Source organism: Panthera onca, chromosome C2, assembly GCF_046562875.1.
Source record: "Panthera onca isolate mPanOnc1 chromosome C2, mPanOnc1 haplotype 2, whole genome shotgun sequence".
Classification (NCBI taxonomy): domain Eukaryota; kingdom Metazoa; phylum Chordata; class Mammalia; order Carnivora; family Felidae; genus Panthera; species Panthera onca.
The window spans coordinates 52,447,040-52,469,938 of NC_138347.1; the positions used below are offsets into that span (position 1 = coordinate 52,447,040).

General features: G+C 38.4%; 1 long non-coding RNA gene across 2 annotated transcripts in view; it reads right to left on the reverse strand.

The window, feature by feature from the left end:
• The window catches only part of LOC132683772 (uncharacterized), a 330,738-nt gene extending 315,268 nt beyond the window's left edge, over window positions 1-15,470 (reverse strand). For both annotated transcript variants that reach the window (XR_013557763.2, XR_009612375.3), the window contains exon 1: window positions 15,179-15,470. This is a non-coding gene — a long non-coding RNA (uncharacterized LOC132683772). The remainder of the gene's footprint in view (window positions 1-15,178) is intronic.
• Window positions 15,471-22,899: the final 7,429 nt, after the last annotated feature.

Sequence of the window (22,899 nt, forward strand, 5' to 3'; positions counted from 1 at the left end):
CAAAGCATGAGAGGGGGAGGGGCAGAAAGAGAGGGAGACACAGAATCTGAAGCAGGCTCCAGGCTCTGAGCTGTCAGCACATGAACCTCAAGATCATGATCATGAACTGAGCTAAAGTCACTTAACCAACTGAGCCACCCAGGCACCCCCATAAAATAGTTTTTATATTAACATATGATGGGCTACGTATTGGCATTTTCAAGTGAGTTAAGTTTTTTTTCAATATTAATTTCTAGTACAGTATATATAAACGACTGTAATCTATTTAAACAAAAACTGTCATCTTCAGTAATTTTCAAGTTTAAGGGTCCTAAGGCCAAAAAGTTTACAAATCACTGCTCCAAGATATACACACACTTTTTTATTCTGGCTGAGGATTCTGTACAAACTCCTATGTGGCCACCCATTCTTATGTGAGCTAGACCAACCATGAAATTCAAAGAGCCCATTTTATATTTCTTCCTCTCGAAACAAAATAGAGTTTAGTCCTTCCTTTCCCCAAGATTAACCCAACCATACTTGTCTTTTCAGAGTTGTCAAGAGGTTCAAAGAAAAGAAAGCCCATCCAGTCTAAATCTTTTTCCTCTAATTGGAGAAAGAAAACCTCTAACATTTTTTATACTCCTCTTTGTAAACATAGTACGGAATCATTCATAAGGAAGCCTTGGTTCTTCCTTCCTAGGCCTATTCAGCTTCTAAAGGCAAGTGTTTCCTCAGTGAAAAGCTAAGCACCATAGGAAGATCGAAAAGATTATGAAGAGAGATTTGTCCTCGTCTGGGGCTACTTTCACTGATGTCATCACCACTGTCATAATCATCATCATCGTTGTCATCATTACTGCCACCACCTACCACATCCATTTATACAATACCCATAGCTACTGAGACTTGTATCTTATATGCCAGGCACTGTGCTAAGTACTTTATAAGAATCACCTCATTTAATCTCTACCACAATCCTAGAAGGCAGATATTATATCATTCCTACTTTTCAGATAGGAAATTGACACTGAGAAGTGAAATAAATAGCTCAAGTCCTCAGCTAATAAGTGGGGTTATCTGGGATTTAATTAAACCAGAGTCTTAACCACTCAACAGAAAAGCTTCGCTGCTTCCTATCAAGTTTATGTACAGGGGGATTAACGATCATCATTCTGAAAGACCTCCCTTGCATTTTGTTTTTGTCAAAGCCCCTTTTCCCTAAAGGATGGGGTAGGAAAAGGGGCTGCATTCAAAATCAGTGTTTATAACTTTGAGGAGTTATTCTGGGAGACTCCTTGTTATGATAGAAGAAGCTTCATTTTGAATAATTTTATGAAGTTTTGATTGTATATATACTAACATTGTAAATGGAATCAATTGTCTTATATGGCTTTCACTTACTGGTAAAAAGAAGCACAGGAGTATTCCTGGTAAGACATTTTTTCCCCCAACACAAAATTTAAGGAGGTCATTATCATGTGGAGTCTTCTATGAGAGAGTCCAGGTTATATAATCGACAATGTCTTCAACTATCATTTCTCAAGCAATAAAGAAGTGTTGTTCAAATGGCCGTTTCTTATATTGACCCTCTATAAAAGCTTAGGGCATGACATTAAATAATATATCCATGAAATATTTCTGAAAGGAGCTAAGTTAATATCACTCATGTATGTTATTCTGTCTGACCCAACCTGATCAGAGACTATGCTTAGAAAACCTGGAGAAATGAATAGTTAATATATACGTAGCCTCCATTATTACATCTCCACTGAGCTGATGGTAAGTGTTGGCTCACAGTCAACTCTTGATTAGACTTCCTGACATTGCCTGAAGAAGTGATATTATGTTTTGTTTATCAGAAAGAAATCCTGTGCTTTAGATGCCAAACATTCAGGCAGCCGGCAAATCTGTTTTAAAAATTTAGAAGACTGTCATATTCTTAGCAAGAGAAACATTCTGAACTATACCTGGTAACTCTTAGGCATGCCTTGGGTTTTAGCCTCATTTTTTTCTCTCAGAGGGACAGACGTTGAATCTATCTAAATCCTCCCTATAGACAAGCAATAGCTCCAGACCTTGAGCTTGAGTTAGGGTGAGACTGGCCATGAAGGGGCAAATTGTAGACCGAAGGATGCCTAGGGTAAAACACAATCCAAGAATCACTGAGGTTTCCATCAAAGGGGGCTCAGTATGGAGGCAGAATCTTAGGAAAAGTCAGCAAGACAGAAAGCAAAGCTACCACAGGGGATAAAGGTCTTTCCAACACTATAAGTAGGAGATGCTGGGGCCAACGTTCATTTTCAAATGTCTCCAGGTCCAGTATATTTGAAGAAAGGGATTTGCAGCTAGGACAAAGACTGCTCAAACAAAATCTGATCAAGATCTCAAAGAAATATTCAGTTGAGACCACAATCACTACCATTACTGCCAAGTCCCCCTCCTCACCCAGGAAAATAGGGAAGAAAAGGTCATATTATTTCCAGAATAAAATCTTATTAGGATGGGTTAAGTTAAGGATAATAAAATTCCAATATTTTTTATTTTAACTCCCTTAAAATTAGCAGGAAAAAGTCTTGAGGCTACAGAACACAATAATTCCTGCTATATTATTAGCTTCCTATTGCTGCCATAACAAATTACCACAAATATAACAAATTCAAATAGTAAAACTTTATTATTATTTTATAGTTCTGGAGGTTAGAAATCTGAAATGACCATCACTGGATTAAAATCAAGGTTTTGGCAGGGCTTCATTTTTTTTTCTGGAGGGTCTAGAGAAAATTCCATTTTCCTGCTTTTTTTAACATCTAAAGCCTGCCCTCATTTACTTCCTGCTTCCTCATTTACTTATAAGGATGCTTGTGATTACGCTGGGCCCATCTGGATATCCAGGAAGCTCTCCCCATCTCAAGATTAACTGATGAGCTACCTTAATTCCATCTGCTACCTCAATTCTTCTTTGCATGCAACAAAATATATTCACAGGTTTCATCATAGGGAGGCCATTATTCAAACTACCACACAAACCCCCCTCTGCTCCTCCCTCACTCATGCTCTGTGTCTTTCACTCTCTCTCTCTCAAGAATAAATAAACATTTTAAAAAATTAAAAAATAAAAAAAAAGATAAAGGGGTGCCTGGGTGGCTCAGTTGGTTGAGCATCTGACTTCGGCATAAGTCATGATCTCACGGTTTGTGAATTCGAGCCCCACATCAGTAGCCTGGAGCCTGCTTCAGATTCTGTGTCTCCCTTTCTCTCTGCCCCTCCCTCACTCATGCTCTGTCTCTCTCTCTCTCTCTCAAGAATAAACAAACATTAAAAACTTTTGAAAAAAAAAAAAACTACCACACAAACCTATAAAATTTACTTAATGGATACTGAAAAACAAAATTAAAATGAGGCCACAGCCACAAGCCAGTAGAGGGAGATTTGAAGGTATGTAAGAGCTTTTTGACAATACATTTCCTCCTTGAATCTACTGAAACAAAGCTTTTGGTATGATAGGAAAGTTCTCTGACATTTGGCAAACAAACTAAGAAATTCAAATTTATTTTTTTAAGTTTATCTATTTATTTCGAGAGAGAGATAACACGTGTGAGCATGGGAGGGGCAGATAGAGAGGGGGAGAGAAAGAATCCCAAGCAGGCTCCACACTGTCAGTATACAGCCCAACCCAGGGTTCGATCTCACAAACCATGAGATCATGACCTGAGTCAAAACCAAGAATCAGAAGCTTAACCGACTAAGCCACAAACGTGCCCCTCAAATTTATTTTTAGGAAGATACAGTGTAAGTACAGAGTTAACTTAAACGTTATAATTAACTCACATCAAGATCATACTATTAATCAATAGTTCCTGACTACATATTAATACATTTGTGAAAAATTCTTACACTACTCTTATATTCTCAACATAGTTTTAGACATTTTTTGTATTATAAATAATTCCTGTACTTATTTATTCACAGTGTGTCAGTAGTTAGTAATGGATTATATCTATATAGTCATTGTGGAAGATAATATGTCAAGATTCTACCTTAAAATTTGTTGAGAGAGATGTTAGAATTGCATTCTGCAGGAATATTCAGAATAAAGTGGCATTCTAATCTGGAATGGATAAAGGATCTTTCACTAATGTAAAGTATAGTAAACTTTGAGTCCATCCTGAAGAAAATACGTCTGAATTTTATTTACAACAACATAGATATGGTCCAACCATTTAGAGACTGAGAAATTCTTTTGACAAAAAAAAAATTCTTACATCCTTTTCAGCTTTAAATTTTTTAAATCAATGAAGTTACTGGATCAGGCTGTAAAAAAAATCCTAGAAGTTAGAAAATGCAAATGAATATGTCATAAAACTGTAGAACCTAGAGAAATAATATGCAGTGTCATCATTAGATGATTTCAATCAATCATTTATCTTCAAAAGAAATGCCACAAGAAATAGCATTCCCCACTGTACCTTCGTTATTGGATTGGAACTGATGGCTGAGCCCAAGACTCCCATTGATTTAATTCAATTTTTAAAAGAATAAGCTACTTATAAAAGGATTTTAACCTAATACATTTATGTGTGACTTCATCTGAATTCCATTTGAGGTGTTGTCCCTCTAACTTTGCCAATTATTTTTATTATATTTTGTTTTATTTTTTTTTTCAACTTCCTGGAAGTCTTGATCAAGACACGGGAGTTGGGAGGCACAGTTTAAGCACAGAGTACTCAAAATTAATTTCTTGGCAGTTTTTTCTAAAACACAACTGAAAGGATTTGTCATAATTCTTTGGACTCAGAATGTTATTTGTGCAACTAAAGCAGCCATTTCTCTCTTTTAACTTTCTTCTGTCCTTTGGTCAGACTCAGGAACAATATGGAGAACAACATTAACAGTTATGGAAATTGTGGTCATTTTCAAGCTTGACTACAACACTCATTTCCAGGATTAAGCCAAACAAAAGATGATTATTATTAAGAAATAGTGTTAAGCTTCCAGTTGGATATAACTCTTGAGGTTTACCTGGTCCACATGTGTTGGAGAAACACAGGTTTTAGTGCATACTGGTAATTAGTCACCTGGCTCCCGACCGTATGTATCCATACCACCTTTCCTCACTTCAGTGTTCCAATTTCATTGGGTTTTCACCATCTTCCATGCAGTCATGTGCTAAGGAAGGTGACTTGATCCCCAGAGCCAATCCCTGCTCCCTTCCTCAAGAGCAAGCCAAAAGCCATCACATGGACTCCATTATCATTTCTCCCGTGGTTTACAAAACTCTCAGAATGAATGTAAACTGTGGAAGATCTTGAAAAGAATACATGACTCAAGACAGTAAAAAAAAGTGTTCCTCTACTCTCTCACAGCCCCTGACCCTTTAAACCATCTTCCTCCTTTTACATATCTCCATGAATCATTAAGTCATAAACTCTTTTCTCAACCTTATAATAGAACTAGGGACACAAAACAGGTTGAGCTACTTACTGTATTTCTCAAAAGCATTTAAGTTGCTTAGCTCCTAGCTCTTTCATTTCTAACCAGTCTTTTTCGCAGTAGCTACCAAAATACCCACTGAGCTGTTTGGAACGCTCATCCTTACCAGGCAAGGCTCTGCAATTGCTTCAGCTTGAAGACAAGAAAAGTTGGCAACTCAGCTGACATACCCCTTTTCATAGTGTAATAGAAAGGAGGTGGCGGGGGGGGGGGGTGGGTGGAGGAGGATCCTACTTAAGTAAAAAGATGATGGCAGACACTTTCATTGAAGAAAACCCCTTGATGAGCCATGGCAGATCTTTCAGGGTAACAAACAGTGGTGTGCGTAGGCAACTGGAGCTGTAGTATTCTACACAATAACATGAGGGCAATATAAGAGAGGATATGTACAAGGAGAAAAGAGGGAGAAAAAGAGGAAAAGGAAACTGATCAGCAGTCTTCCTGCTGCCTATCAAACTTTTCCAGCACAGCATAGTTCAGTCCAGAAGAAAACTCTCGGGGTCATAGAACACAAATTGCCTCTCTTTGTTTGCTGTGACTTAAGTAAAAATACAAGAAAAAGAAAAAGTAATAGCAATAGCACCACAGCCTCTATTGTTAAGGCCAAAAGTCTAATATTTTAGAGACTGAATCCTAAGTGTTTGTAAGTAGAAATAAGTTCATTATGGTGAACATATCAACTTGGATGGAATCAGAATGGATAGCACAGAGTACAACGGGAACAGCATGGATTCAAGAAACAAAACACCAAAGTCCATATAAGACGTAACAGAGCTGGACAGATTCACTAGTAGATTCACCAAGTAAGCAAGAAACGATTTGTACAGAAAAGCAGTGTGGTGTAATAAACTGAACATACGTTTTGTTTTAGACCTGAAACAGGCCTGGGATCAAAGTGTTAACATTAAATATTTGCACTAATAAGCAGGCATCTCTAGATGTAACTTATTTTTTTACAAGTCTGTATTTATATTCTGCTTCATATTTTTTATTTATATTAATACTCCAGTTTTAAATAATTGATTACAATGTATGTATTGACAAATCCTCTTGTTGCCAGTATGTAATTCTAAAATAAAGATCAACTTCAGTTCTTGCTAAGGGAGAGAGTTAATTGTGTTGGACTTAACCAACATCTCTTTACCCTGATGCCCTAACTGGTTAGACATATCCCTTACATTTCATTTTGCCTGGACTTGTAGTCATCTGGACTTGTAGAAGTGATAACCTGAGGCACTTTATATGTTCCTGATATGCAATAACTCTTAATAAATTACATCATCTTTATGCCGCAGAAAACCCCTGAACACTCTTTGTGCTGAAATTTAACATAACATATACTGAAACATTTCATGCATTTACAAATCTGTCCTCATATAGATGTTCACTTATGTCTCTTCAGCACAGCTCTTACTGGCATCAGTTACCTGAAAACAATCTCTGGCATACTTTTTACAATGTAGACACATGCAATGAAAGGGTAGAACTTAGAGTTGAAATAAACTGATACTAAGCCATACTATTTCAAACTAAATTGTTACAGTTGTGTGTGCTTTTCTCGACCTACCCTGCCCTCTAGTATCTTTCACAGCTCTCCCACCCTGTCTGCCAATATCAAGCTTATTAGATTTGATTGAAATCCCTTTATTTGCATTAAACAGTTTTGTTTGTTTCTTTTGGCTTGAGATTCTGTGATCATTGAAAAAATGCTAATGTCATGTAAACCAGCCAAACACTTTTGTTCATAAATATTGGATGTGCTAGTATTTTGCATGTTTTATACTTCTTTTAAATTTTAACATTTAGCTGAGCATAGTATCATTTACTCTCATTATTCACTGAACTAGAAATAGAAGTGTAAAAGTGATGATATAATGATTGTGATCTTTTTAATATTAAATAACAGTAATTATGTGATAGTAAAAAAAGAAAAATACATAGTTCTCATTGTGCTTATAGTAAGGAGAAAATGTCTTGAAAACAAAACATTACTTGCTGGTATTCAGTTTGCCAAAATTTTCAGTAAATTATTTCACTAAGGATAACATAATTTATCTTCCACTCAATCATCATTCTCTTACATTACTTTTTTCATGTTTATTAAAAAAATCGTGGTGTTTGGTCAATACCTTGGCTTCATTCATAATCTACAATATCCCTGAAGCAGTAATACAGTAGGAAGTTGCATACCAGAGGCTTGGTAATATTCTTAATACTTATATGAAGCTCAGTATATTACAAGTACTTTATAATATTTTATATTTCTTCTCAACATCCTAGTCTAAAACCCATGTTTTAAAACAAAAACCAATGGAAGATTATATTATTTTCAACAGAATAATAAATGGTAATATCAGACAATAAAATAAAAATTTCACAATGCAGTTTATATTTTCAATTTAACTATAACGGTATGACAGAGATACAGAAATACATAAATAGGCACCCATTTCATCCATTTATTCTATTCTCCCCAAATATTTTCAATTTGGTTCTGTAGGCACATATTTGCCTGTAATTTCCTTGGACTCAGAGCACTGCAGAACAATAATGTCTTCAGATATTGCCCCCTTCCTCCCCCCCTTCCCCCCCAAAAAACTGGAAAGCTTTAAATGGCCACTCAGACAAACAGACCTGGAAAATGAGGCCTCTGAGCACCACCTGGAGCATGCCACCAGATACAAGATGGCACTATCATAGCTCTGAAGTCAGCAGCCTCCCTCTATGTGAGAAAGGGTATGCCCAAACTTGTTTTGACTCTCGGTTCTTTCAAGCCATCCAGGAGGGTACATGTATTTCACCACCAACTACTCATTGACTGAGAGGTTGAATAGTGAAGTACACAAGAATAAGAGACGAGCGCAGCTACATATAGTTCTTGGTTCTGGCATTTACTTTGAGCCTGTCAACAACTTCTTTAACTTTTCTGAACCTCTGATTCTTCCGATGTATAAGCTGGAAAAACTGCTAACTAATTGGTTTTCTTTTCCTGATAATTAAATAAGAAAATATATGTACAGTATCGCTGCCAGAAATTTTTCAATAAGCACTGGCAATTATAGAGCTTGCAATTATAACACCATTGGGGACATTCACATTAGTAGAAGTCATGAACCTGGACTCTAAGTTACTTATCATCCACTTGGGAGCCTTAAAACCTTAAAACTTGCATCTACTCCTTCATTGCATTCATGTGTTTGGTATACCCACTTGATCAAGGATTTTATTAAGCGCCCATACCATAATACAAGGTCTTCAATACAAAGATGTCAGCATAGTATTGTGGAAAATGACACTTCCAGAGTCAAATATTTTTTTTTAATTAGGTCTGTCTCTTATCATGTGATTTGGGGAAATAACTTAAATATATTAAGCCTCAGTTTTCTATTTTTTTTTAATTTTTTTTTAATGTTTATTTATTTTTGAGACAGAGAGAGACAGAGTATGAACGGGGAAGGGTCAGAGAGAGAGGGAGACACAGAATCTGAAACAGGCTCCAGGCTCTGAGCTGTCAGCACAGAGCCCGACACGGGGCTCGAACTCACGGACCGTGAGATCATGACCTGAGCCGAAGTCGGACGCTTAACCGACTGCGCCACCCAGGTGCCCTTCAGTTTTCTATTTTTTAGCATAGGAGTACTAATAGGGATTTTTGAAGATTAAATGAGATAATGTACAGATGTACATTACAGATAATGTTTACCATATACATAAAACAATAAACATGAAATTAATATTATAGAATAGATGGAAAGAGAGAGATTAAATGTATGGCACCGACGGTAGGATTTAAGAGAAACCAGAGACCACATAGGCTAGAATTACCAAGGGAAATATCATTAAAAGGTAATATCATTACTGGCCTTTAAAGCCAAAATAGAATTTGACAAAAGCAAAGATGGGGCCAGGCTACAGAAGCAAATTACAATCTGAAATCAGATTGTGGACCATCTTGAATGACCCACTTGAGAAGAGAGGATTCAAACTCCATTATCTATTGCCTCACTGAGTCATGTGAACTAGGCTTTCACTTTCAAGTCCTATCCAAGCAGAATGCAGTGATCTCTTCTATTGCCAGCACCAGTCTTTCCATTATGCTTGATTATTCCAGTTTTTGAGTTTAGAAGTAATAAGATTCCAAGTGCCCAAGATAGTGTTTGAGACATTATTATTCCTGAATAACCACAAAACTGTTTCTAAGATTACTTCCCTGAGATGACTATTAATTTACTTTTCTATAAATTGCTTACTGGTTTAGTGTGAACAGTTTTCGAAATTCACCTTTGAAAAAGGAATCCTTTGACGCCATGGTGAAATACCTAAGATTTCAATGGAAATAATTGTGAAATGTTTCTTCTGTCTGTCTGAAAGGCTTTTTCAGACTCCTTAGCATGACTCCACAGACACTGAGAAGCAAGGATGGCATTTCATTTACAAGCTCTCACTAATCTTGTGGGTGAGATGTACACCAGAAACACAACTTGTCACAACTTTAAAGTGTTTCCCTATAACTATGGTGCAGGGTACTTTGAAATATTTTATAACAATTAAAAAGATGTTCTACCTAAATTGTTTTTAAAATGGAGACTATAGAAATCATCATAATTAATGTTATTTACTAAATCACTGATAATTACGTCAACCATGGAATTGTTAGTCACAAAGATACATATTCTGAGCTTTTCCCTTAACAATGTTATCAATTAATAAAAATATTCTGCTGGGGCGCCTGGGTGGCTCAGTCAGTTGAATGTCTGACTCTTGATTGTACCTCGGGTCATGATCCTAGGGTTGTGGGATGAAACCCAGCATCAAGTTCTGCACCAAACATGGAGCCTATTTAATATTCTCTCTCTCTCCCTCTGCTCCTTTCCCCTGCTCGCACTCTGTCTCTAAAATAAAATTTAAAAAAAATAAATAAAAATTAAAATAAAATAAAATAAAATAAAATTTTCAAAAATTAAGAAATATATGTAAATATGCCGCTAATGAAGTGATATATACTATATTCATTACTACTTACTACATTGTGAGTATCATATATGTCCTTGTTTTATAATACACTAGACATAGATGTACTGAAAAGTGAGAAATCCTCAAGAAATAGGGAATATTTACTAAAAGGTACTGTCTTTAACAAATATCTTAAATAATCTGTAAAAACTGGATACATTTCTGTAGAAAAATCAATGAAGCTTTACCTATCCACTAACTAATTTGACTGGCACTTTGGTTTTAAAAAAGCAATTTAATAGATGACTTAAAGGCTTATTTTGTACCCTGATTCCTGTAAATATGAATATGAAAACAGGGGGGTGATATATGTGAGCAGATTTAATTTCACTAATTTATTCTGATTAATCCCGGTTGATTATCAACAATGTACAAAGAATCTTAACATGAGAAAATATATGGGTAATTGCCATGCATTGCCTTGTTTGAATAAATAGTAGTTTATAACACAAAGTGACTCCCCAAAAGAAAATTAGAAAACAAGCAACATACCCAGGAGACACAAGGTATCAGCAACATCTCCTGCATAGTTTTATCCTAGATTTCCTTAACTCACAGTGTCTGTAACAGAGCAAATGCTATTACTGCTACTTTTCCGTGGTCACAATCTATCTTCTAATTTTATTTGTCATGATCTGGGGATTTATACTCAATCTCTTATCTTAATGCCTTAGTACGTGTATTCTTCCTAAGGCCAAAGTGGTGACATGGATCCTTTTACTACTTTTCCTACTAATGCCTCAACTTTTACTTTATTGCTTTGAAAATAAAATACGGAGAAAATAAAGTTGCCTTCTGTACCCTGCAGCATCATCCACAATCTTGCAGGTTTATTTACTGGTCTTCAGAAACAGGAGTCAGAGGCTTCAGTCAGCATCAGGGGAAGCAGCTTGTTCTCAAAGCCACTTCTATTTATTTTATCACAATTCCCTCTTTATACCTTCTTTGTTGTAAGAATCCAGTGACTGTTTTCAGGGTTTTCCCCAACTCATTTAAAATTCCCCATGATATTTAGCTTATCTTTCCCAGTTTCTTACCATATGTTCTTAGTCAATCATTCAAGTCTGCATCTGCTCATTATCTAGTATACTGTGTCCTCGATATCAACTCCAAAACAATTGGAGTTTAGTGTTAAGTAATTGTGTGTGGCAGTAATAATCAACTTCTGCTTCACATTATTTTTTTTTCCTTAGAATTACAGCAGTACATTTAGTATACTAGTGAGTTATATTAGCACATACTTAGTATATTAGTGAGTTTTGACATAGTATTTCAACCTGGGAAGTTCAGCTACGGGGAAATTCGTTACCACTACCCTGCTCTGAACTCTATGCTATTGTATCACTATCTCTACTTAAAATATAATGAATAGTATATAAATATATTTTTCCTGTTCTCTATCGGGCTCCTGTCAATGAAAATATTTTCAAAACTTGAAAGATGTTTGAATATGTACTTTAGAAGTAGGGCATGGTTATAGACTTTGCTCTCAATATTTTTTTATAAAATGGTAATTTTGATGTGAAAGCAAACAACTGAGCATGATACAGCAGTTCTGTTTTAAGAGTACTGAGTATCTTTTTAAATACAGTGCTATTTGGTATATTTTAGTTACATAAGGAAAATTGTATTTTGGATAGCAATACAAATTTCCAGAAAATAAGAATTCAAGAATATCACCATAGAAATTAAATTTTTAGACGTGATAGTTTCAGTCTGTCATTTTCACAGGTGTCCGCTAACACCTTAAATGGCACGCGGAAACTTGATATGCCCTTTGTTGAATGCATGAATGAATGAAAGTGTCTTGGGGTGATTCTGGCTTTGTCTGGAGTCTGGTAGTCTTTGAAGGCCTGCATCTGGTCATAGGCAAATTGTCCACCTTAAACTCGTGATACATTGAGCAGCCCAGACATGTGGGAATATGGGCTTGTACAGAAGGTTTGGGACTAGGGTGAGACGACGTAGTTGCTTAAGGTACAAAATTTAAGGGGTTATAAAAAACTCAGTCAAGGAGTTCATTTTAATGTCATATTTTTTAAAAAATCAAATTAATGCAAAAACATCCAAAATGGAGAAAACAATCGGAGTGTTAAATGGTGGCTGCTCCCACTGTTTGGAGGATCAGATGAAGCACTGCCCTACGGTGCCAGGGAACAATCCAGAAGCGCAGAGACAGGTAATATCCAATGGGTCTAACTTTAACCAGTGAAAGACAGGAGACAGGAAGAAGGAAGCAGACAAACGCTTAGGTCTTCTTCCTCCTGTGACGTGACTCTTCCAAGGCATAGTTTTTCTATATGACTATCCTGGAAGACATCCCAGGCGGCTCAGTAACCAGCTATGTCATCTGGTGAAGCTGTGATCAGCTCAGAGCACTGGCCTAATATTTTCTTTTCTTCCTTCCCTGGCCCACTTCCTTTTTCACACTCTCTCTACCCTGAAATCACACCTTTCTATAAAGTATAGCACATAACAGCTTCTGTTTTGTAGGGAACCCCACCAGCTAAGACTACAGGTAAGTAAGATGTTGCCCTGCCCTCAGCGGTTTAACTGCCAAGTGAAATCTACCCCTGATAAATTCAATAGACAAATTCAATGTGGTGTAATAAGTGCTCTGTGAGCCCCTCATGAAGGAGAGCTAGGCACTAGGTGAGACAAGTGAGTTTTGAAGAATGAAAAAGAGTTTACAGACAAAGAACCAGCAAGTTATGTATACTGCAAGCAGAGAAACAACAGTAAATAAAAGCAGAGGAGTTGGCAGGAAACAGCATCTAAAAGAGCTCATTCTGTTCTCACGTGTTACAAGGTGCTTGATTAACATACCTTTCTAGAGACCTCCTTCTCATTAGCTCTAAAGCAAGGATTATAATAGGTCTACTCTACAGTATTATCTAACAGATTAAATGAGGAAATACATGAAAAAGCCCTTAGAAAAGTGGCTAATAGCAAGATTTCCCTCCCAACTTCCTTATGTTGGCTGATACACTTTTAAAATCCTATTTTCAAAGAAATACACTGAGATTGCTACTACATCGAGTCTTTTCCATCTTTGGTCAAATTGAATTGCATGTTAATAATTTGAGCTATTTTAATATGCATTTAAAACTGACTAGTAAACATCTGTTGAACCTCCCAGAAAATGGATTTCTGAAAATGAACTAGTGACTTAATTTAATAATGTGCAGGAAAGTCATCTAGCTATCAAGTCTCAAACTTGACATAAATAAATTTTTTGACATTTGTGTTTTTCCACTTTTACTTTTTTATTAAAAGAATCTATATTTGTGCTTTATGGAACACTGAACAAAAATTACTAATACTGCAACTCTGCACAGTCTTCTCTTAATAATCATTTTTCTGGAATTATTTTTGCCATGTACTTTTTATTTGCTTTGTAAGAGACAAAAATGCCAAAAAATGGGTTTTTTTAAGCTATAATTTTTCTGGTTTACAATATCTTTAATACATTAACGTACAGACCTATTCTTTCCTACTAAAGTGCAGAACATCGACACAAGTTGTAAAGAGGCTTTATGTTGGCTGAATAACTTTTGTGTTCTTATTAGTCCATTCAGTAAACATTAATTTCTAGGTTCAGTAAGAGGTGTTTGGGGTTTTTTAGTATACATTCCACTACATCAATTAACTTCTTATGATTTGAAATATGGAAACCTGCATAGGGAATTTAAAAAAGCAGGATGTCACAAAGATGAATGTTACAAATAATTATGCTTCAAGAGTTTAGAATGAGATACAGCTATGGACTGAAGCCCAGGAGGCTGATACATGAAGGAAGAGTAACCTAAACATTGTTGAAAAGATATTCTAGCTGCAAATTGTGAATCCATATAATCTCTCACATGATTATTGTCTAAAGCGGGAAAATGTCCTGAAACAATAATAGGCTGATACTATTTTTATATACATTCCCGGTTTAATCTCAAACACACTGGGAATATGTATAAGTGAATTGGTAAAAGTATTAATCACTTTCCTATAAAATACATATTTGAATAATCTACGGTCTGTATATATTCTATTACCAGGTATCTGACGATATAGGAAACCAAATAGCAGACACTTAAAAAAGGTAATGGGAGAGAAATTAATTCTGTAACATATCTTGTGGTTTTGAATTTATCTTTCTCCTCTTTTTTCCCTACTCCTTTTGAATATTTTTTTATCCTTATAATCCTTATAATAAGGAACACAGGAAAAATAAACAACCTGCAATAACATGAATTCATAGATCTTTTAGGCAAACTCTAAGTAATCTACACTTAGTTTCTCCATGCATGAAGAAACAGCAATAAATCTTGCAGATGTTTTTTCTAATATCCCTATCTATACCAGTAATTACAAGCAATATCTCAAAAACACAGTTGCCATGTTTACTCCCATGTTATAATATCAGGCTTCTATAATCATAGCTTAGTAAGTTAGAAAAGAATTCAAACAGGATTTTGATTCCAGCAAAAATTAAGTTCTGAATATTCCGCTGTTGGTTTGCAAATTGGCCCCCGTACACAGACCGCGAGGAGAGACAAGAAAAAGGCAGCCACTCCAGACTGACAGGTGGCGGTTTTAATAAGCAAAGGAACTTATTTACAGGCTAGTCTCAGCAGCCTCAAGACGATTGGATCTCTGCACCCACACACCAGAAACTTAAAAGTTTACATAGAGGCCTCACCTGGCTTAAGTGTACCGTCCAGGGTCTCAGCCACACGGTGCTCTCTCACGACTGTGTCCTCAAAAATGGCTCCGTGACGGGAAAGCGGGGCAGAACGGGAAGAACCAGACCGTGCATTTCGAAGACGCGGAGGGACTCCCATCCCCCGCACCCAGCTTACAGGTCAACCGGCGGTCATATCCTCTCAATGACCCCTTCCAACACTCCACATCTTGGAACCAGCTCTTAACAATCTTATACACACCTCTCTTCAGAAATGTGCCCTGAGCACTCAGGAAGGGTTTTCATCAGCACAGAGGTGACCACTTTGGCAGCTATCTGGCTGTAATGGAAAATACCACGGCAAGAGCCACATGCAAGAGAAAACACAGGTAAGATAATAATTCCCAAAATAAGTAACAAGTTTTTCCACCAACAGCCCCATGATCCAAACCACTGATTTTGTAAGTCCCCTAGTCTGGGCTTTGGTCAGTCAGGGTGTTCACTTGTGTGATTTAATAAAGATGATACATTAGCAAACTCATCAGGTATGAATGTACAGCATTCTGTTTGGATAATAGCAAAGGTGCCTCCTTGTGAGGCAGTAATCATGTCCAAGGCCATTCTCTTTGGAGGACAGCTTTTCTCATTAGAGACATTTCAGTCTTCAGTAAAGAATGCCTTTACTGGCTGTCATTTAAGGTTTACTGGGTAAGTGTTTTAAGGGCTTCTATGTATGCTGTAACGTCCTCCAGGCCAATGGAGCAAACAAAGATGGCAGAGAAACGACTGTACCAGTGGAAAACAGAATGTGCCCATCTGGCTTTAAGGAAAGGGAAGTTGGGAGGAGCTTTAGGAACTCAACCTGTTTGTATATGCCATACGTGTTGGCCAGGGGAGGCAGCACTGTCAGGCAGTAGACTGGGAGTGGGACTTACCTGACTAGGACTGGCACCTTTTCCCCTCTTTCAATAGTATGTGTTCCATTTCAGGTTTAGTATGTTTAAATAGGGCCAGCTTGCAGACAGACGGTAAGATCTGAATGGAGACTGAGTAGTTCTCCTTCACCTAGGAATGCAAAGTAATAACTCACCCATCCCAGTGGGGCATCCCATTGCTAATTCCAGTGTATAATACCTTTCCCAAGCATGATGGGGTTCGGTGCTCTCAGCAGCATAGCACACTGACCAAAAGCGAGAGTCTGGACAATGGTTATTTCCAGAGATTTCCATAACTTTATGGTGCTGGATGCCTTGACAGGGGTCCCCAGTCTGGCATATGGACCAATAGCCCCACTAGTTGATCATTCATATGTATGAAAGCCCAGGAGAGTATATTGGTCAACCTGACCAAGGTGGTTCCATTTGTTAGTAATTTAATCTGCTGCTGTAATATTCCATTTTCCTTTCTACCAACCCTGCTGCTTGTGGGTTATAGGGAAGATGGAATCTCTATTCAATGTCATATTCTTTTGCCAGTCTTGCATATTATGACCTTTGAAATGTGACTGACCCCTGATCACTGTCTATTCAACAAGGTTATCTGTACATGGTACTCAACTTCTCTAATGCCCTAAGGTGGCAGCCTGGTTTATGCAGTGACAGAGGAAAGCTTGAGTCAGACCAGACGTGGAGTTCACACAAACCAAGGCATATTTAGAAACCTTACTTAAAGGGAGGGGGCCAATGTAATCAATCCCCCCATTGTTGAGAACTCCAGTGGATGGCTCCAGACTCTTTTGGCAGTTGCCTTGGGCATTGTTTAAAAAACATACGACATGCTCTAACTACATTAATCAAGTCACTGTATTCCAAGGACAAGCCAGCATCTTTGGCAATATGCCATCCCACCCAGGTTCTACAGTGGCCACTCTTGCTTTGCACACAATATGCTCTATCTACTGAAGGGTCAGTTGCCAAGGTTTGTACCAAGCAAGGACATTAGTTTCCTGATTTCCAGGGAGTGGCAGTGCCTCATGAGCTGGGACATGGGAGAGGATGAAGACTGACTTCAGGTTCTTGCAGTTGAACCCAAATGTCTTCCTATATATCCTGACCCCACAAAGCCTTATACATGATTATCTATCCTTTGGCATCCCATTGTCCAAGTCATAGGGTTAATCCCTTTAGAACAGCCCAAATGTCAGCACAAAGGGTTAACAGCCTGAGCTCACGAGTGATCACCAGCCGGTCTGCTCTGACCTCAGCCCCCTGGTTGCTGAGGTTTGTTCCTGTTTCCATCCTGATGGTGTTGAGCTGAATAGTGACTGAAGTCCCTGTGGGTGGGTTGCCCTGAACTAGACCAATCTGTATACCAGACATCAGCAGGAATTTCCCCCACTTCCTCTCTGCAGGTCACAGAAGCTACCACAGGAAGAGAGCTGGCATATTTGGAGGATCTACCCAGTAGCACCTGTGTTTCTAGAGACAACAGGCCAGCAGACAGGGTGCTCCTGTGCTGCAGATAGTCATGCTACTTAGTCAAAATGGGAGTTTGAGTCATGGCAGAGGTGAGTCAATGGAACATATTCTCAATCCCACCTTGATAAGAAGGGAAGTTCTTACCATGACATGCTATTCCTTCATGAGAGGCTCTACCTAGAGGAGTGCTACACTGCTCAGAGCTATTGCTCTATGGGGATACATCAGGTTATTGCTCCTTCCAGAGCTCGGACCAAAATCCTAGTGGTTCTCTCTTCCTCTGTTTTCTCGGCTACCATGTCCAACCCATCCCTCCTGGAGTCACAGATACATCTAACTTAAATGGTAGCCCTGCTTGGCAGATTCCCAGAGCTTTACTCTGCATTACCAGTATTTTTGCCTTCTCTAAGACAGCTTGGTGCCCTGATCCCCAGTCCCACACATGCCCTTTCTTCACCAAGCTGCATAATGGGCAGAGGCACTGCACCAGGTGAGGAATAAATGTCATCCCAAACCCCAAAATCCCTACAAAGTCTCACACCACTTTCATGTTCATTGGGGTTGGGATGGGCTTGCACCTTATCTGTCATATTTTCTGAGACAATGTGTGTCTTACCCAACCAAATGACTTCCAAAAACTTTATGGCAGTGCTTGGGCCTTGATTTTTCTGTGGTTTCACTGCCTATCCTCTCCCTCAATGATGCTGAAGCAAAGTCTGCAGAGTGTCTTGCAACAGAGGCAAGACTTCACATATCATCAATATTATGAGCCCATTTTATGATGTGGGGAAGGAAAACAGGGACAGACCTCAGGGTACCATCCCATGACATACCTTATGGCTGTATAGCCTAGGGAAGCAACTGAAAGGTCCATCTTTTCCTCTCCTAAGTTAAGGCAAATTGATCTTGTGACTCAGAGCATTTGCTAAATCCAGTACAGCCTGGTACATGCCAAGAACCATGACCACAGTTTCTTAGATGGTGGCAATGCTGAGCATAGCCATATAGATGGGAGGCCCTGCCATGAGCCATCTGGCTTTTGTACTGGACATCCCAAGCACTATGAGCAAGGCATAAAATACCCTCTCAGTGCAGTTCTTAGGTAGTTTCTCCAATTTCTTTATGCCCCCCCAGAAATGTATATTGTTTTACAGTTAACATTTTTTGTGGGTGCAGTAGACTTACAGGTTCCCAGTTGGCTTTTCCACTCAGCACTGGTTTGATGACTCTAACCCAAAGGTACACTTCACTGACAGAGGTTGGTAACGTTTGGTCTTGTGAGATTATGTTCTCTGGTTTTAGAAGATAAAGCCTCATATTTTCGTTGGGGGAGAACACCCAATTTTCAGTGTTACAAGGACTTTTTTCACCATACTGTTTGCCCTTCATAAAACATAGATGGTGTTGAGGGGGTCAGAAAATTTCTGAGGATTAGATAGTTACCTTCTATTAGAGTACATTTTGCTCCAGTTGATACTGGGGACCAGTGAATAATGAGCTCAACATGAGGCCTCCAACTGCCTCCAACCAGTCCTTCACTTGGAGGCAATCTTGACCTACATCCCGAACTCAGGATGTGGGAGGAACCCACCCCAAATAAGACCATATTCCTGAGGTCTCTGCTGGAAATGGGGCATCAGGGATGATAGGAACAGGTGGGGAAGGTCAGAACCGTTAAGTTTTAAGGCTTTCCATAGGTCAACCAATACAGCTTTAGGTTGCTGGTCTATCTCTTCGCAGTGTTGGGTTGCCGATCTATCACTGCAGCAATGGGATTAAGCCACATTTCCTTCAGGGTTACCATTATTACACCATTTACAGCCAAATGGGATAGCCTTTTGGTTCTTCAAGTTCCCTCTCTGTCTCAGGTCTTTCCTACAGTCTATACCTATTACTGTGGTTTGTCAGTTTCCCCCAAATCAGCAATGGATTGCCTAGCATTGTAAATCACAACTGAGCTCAGTATGGATATTAGCATCCCATACCAAGTGCTGAGTACAAACTAGAATATCTTGGCTTTCATTCTTGTAGTGACTATGGCCTTACCAGGGCTGTCAGATACAGGGGTGTAGGTTGCCTGTCTCATTCCCAACCCCCTAAGGCTTTGTTATATAACCTCTACAGATTTCCAGGATTCCATGTGCCCAGTGAGATACCCCTCATTGGGCCAAGCATCCCTGCAAGCTAGAATAATCCAGTTTATAAGGAAGTGAGTTTCTTGAATCTCTGAAAACTGTTCAGGTGTTGCCAGAAAGCAGTGTGTGGTGATACCAACTTTCTCTGTCTTTTGCCCAGTCAGAGAAATGCCATCATCCCAATATCCCATAGCCACATTAACCATGCCAGGATAATTTCCTTGGCTTTTTTCTGGAACTTTGCAGTGATATCAATAAGCTTAGGGGGAGTATATTCTCTTATCATGAACATTTCCTGAATTGGGGGCTACCCCCTAGCTGGGGTCATTGTTGCTGGGGTGTTTCTTTTCCTTTATATTAGGGGTCAGTTTGCACAGGAGGTTCCATCTGTTTCACTGTCCATCATATCCTCCTCTTTGTTCTCATTTTCCTAGGGATTCCACCTCTTAGGGTCCCAATCAGGCTTTGTCACAAGTACTTGGACCTTAATCCATAGCAGCTTGCATGCCACTAGCTTTGCAAAACATCCAGCTAAGGTCTCCAACCTGTGATCCTGCTCTCCCACCTTGTCTGCCAGCCATCAGAGTGGTAGACACCTGCACGTCCTTCTCTGATCTCAGACCTTCCAGCTTTCTAACTCATGCTTCAACCTCTAGTTGGGCATCACTATCCAGCTGAACTGCCCACATAGAGACCAGCCCACTGTGGCACCATTCACTTCCTTCTTGGCCCCAGTGCACTCTATGTATTTATTTCATCAAATAAACTCATTAGACCAGTTGGCATTATTGGGGGCATCCTTGTACTCACACAGTGGTCCATAAGCATCTAACATATGGGCTACCCCTCCCAATAAAGAGATTGATGGCCAGCATGGGATTTCCCCCAGGATGCTTCTTTCCCAAAACACGTTTTTTAGGTACCTGGCTGGCTTGGCAATTGTTGGTTCTCAAACTGGCTCCATAGACAAAGGGCAAGGAGAGACTAAAGGGAGAGGAAGGTATCTCCAGATTTTTCCTTTTTCCTTTTTCTCCTTCTCCTTCTTCTTCTTTCCCTTCTTCTTCTTCTTCCCCTTCCTCCTCCTCTTCTTCTTCTTCTTCTTCTTCTTCTTCTTCTTCTTCTTCTTCTTCTTCTCCCTCCTCTTCCTCTTCTCTTGAGAGAGAAAGAGAGAGAGAGAGAGAAAGGGGAGGACAAGGGACAGAGGGAGAGAGAGAATCCCAAGGAGTCTCCACCTCCAGCATGGAACCATACACAAGGGCTTGATCTCACCACTGTGATATCATGACTTGAGCTGAAATCAAGAGTTGGACACTCAACCAACTGATCTACTCAGAAGCCCCAGTAGGTGGCAGTTATAATAAGCAAGGGAACTTACATATGAGTCTTGTCTTGGGCAGCCCCAAGAGAAGTATATCTCATCATCCACCAACCAAAATCTTAAGAATTTATACAGAGGTCTTCACTGAGTTCAGCCCTGTATTCAGTCCTGATGGTCTCAGCAACACCTACTCTTAAAGCTATGCCCTTGAAATAACTCCTGCTATGGAACAGTGGACAGAGGTACATTCCAAAGACAGGGAAGTTTATGAGGAGCCTCTGATTGCCTGGGTCCAGTTCATAGGTCCACCAGTGGTCATGTCTTCTTGATGACCTTCTCTAACATCCATCATTAACTATATTTGATAAATCTTTATTTATATATTTGGTTGTTTGTTCTATTTTTCCTTCTTCCCCTTTTGCCTTCTTTAAACATAAAATCAACTTCCTTCTGTAAATTATCTAGAGATGTCCCATTTTCTCATTATACAAGCTTATTAATTACCTACCTCTGACCACCCATTTATTCAGAATTTGAAGAGCTCAAAAATAATATAATTGATGAAACTATATACTGCAGTTCTGAATTAGGCTGGCCTACTATATCACTCACAAGTTGTGTGATCCCAAATTCCTTAACTTCTCAGTCTCAGCTTCTTCAATATAATGGGGAAAAGTAGATCTACCTCACAAGTCGCTACAAGCAGATGAAATGAGATTACACACATTAAGGAGCACCAGGCCTAGCAAATAGCACAGTCAATACATTTTAACCATTGTCATTTTATTTTCCAAATATTAAGTATGCTAAAGCACTTTTTACTGCAGTAGACATGGAAATTTAGTACAACTCAACTCAATAGATAAAATACATTTGAAAATAAAGTTCTGTGAAATATCATAGCTAAGCATCATTAATTTAAATAATCATTTGTTAGTATGTTAATAGGAACTCAATACATTTTAGCATTATTGTTGTCATTATTTTAAAAATTATCCAAGCCACAGCCACTTTTTTGTTAGACAGCTGAGAGCTGAGTACTAGGAATTACATTAGAGAAAACAAATGGTCTATTACAATTGCTTTGGTAGATTAACATGAACATGTTCATATACACAGATACACATCTGATTGTAGGCATATTGACAAATTAACTGCTAGTAAATACCATGATTTGTCTTTCAGATAATGTAATAAGTTTTATCAATATACAACTATATTCTTCCATGTTTCAAAAACAGTAGTAAACTGTGAATTCTCTCTCTGTACTGTTTCAGTAAATGTAATCAAAAACAACAACAAAAACTTTCGATAAACATTTTCCTCTTCTCTTTGTACTAACCCTGATCTGATAATGATTATTTTTTAAATTTATTTATTTTGAGAGAGAAAGCATGGAAGGGGGAGAGAGAGAGGGAAAGAAAGAGAGTCCCAAGCAGGCACCACACTGTCAGTGCAGAGCTCAATCTCACAGGGCTCAATCTCACAACCATAAGATCATGACCTGAGCTGAAATCAGAGTTGGACACTTAACTGACTGATTCACCCAGGCACCCCTGATGATTATTTTAGATCCCCACAGTAGCAGTGATTATTCATAACAATCATACTCAATAATCTGGGATATGGGCATCACTATAAGAAGGCTGAAAGATATTTTAACCAAAATACTCCAAGAATTTGAAAGTAAGGTGCTTTTGCAAGAAACTAGAAAATCAGTATGTAAGAACAGTGATTATATGCTAAATCACATGGAAGAGACCCCCCCCCAAAAAAAACTTGGTAAAATATACTATCTTATATAGTATTATTTATGTCTATAGTATATAGTATATATCTACAGTATACTATATATATGTATAGTATCTT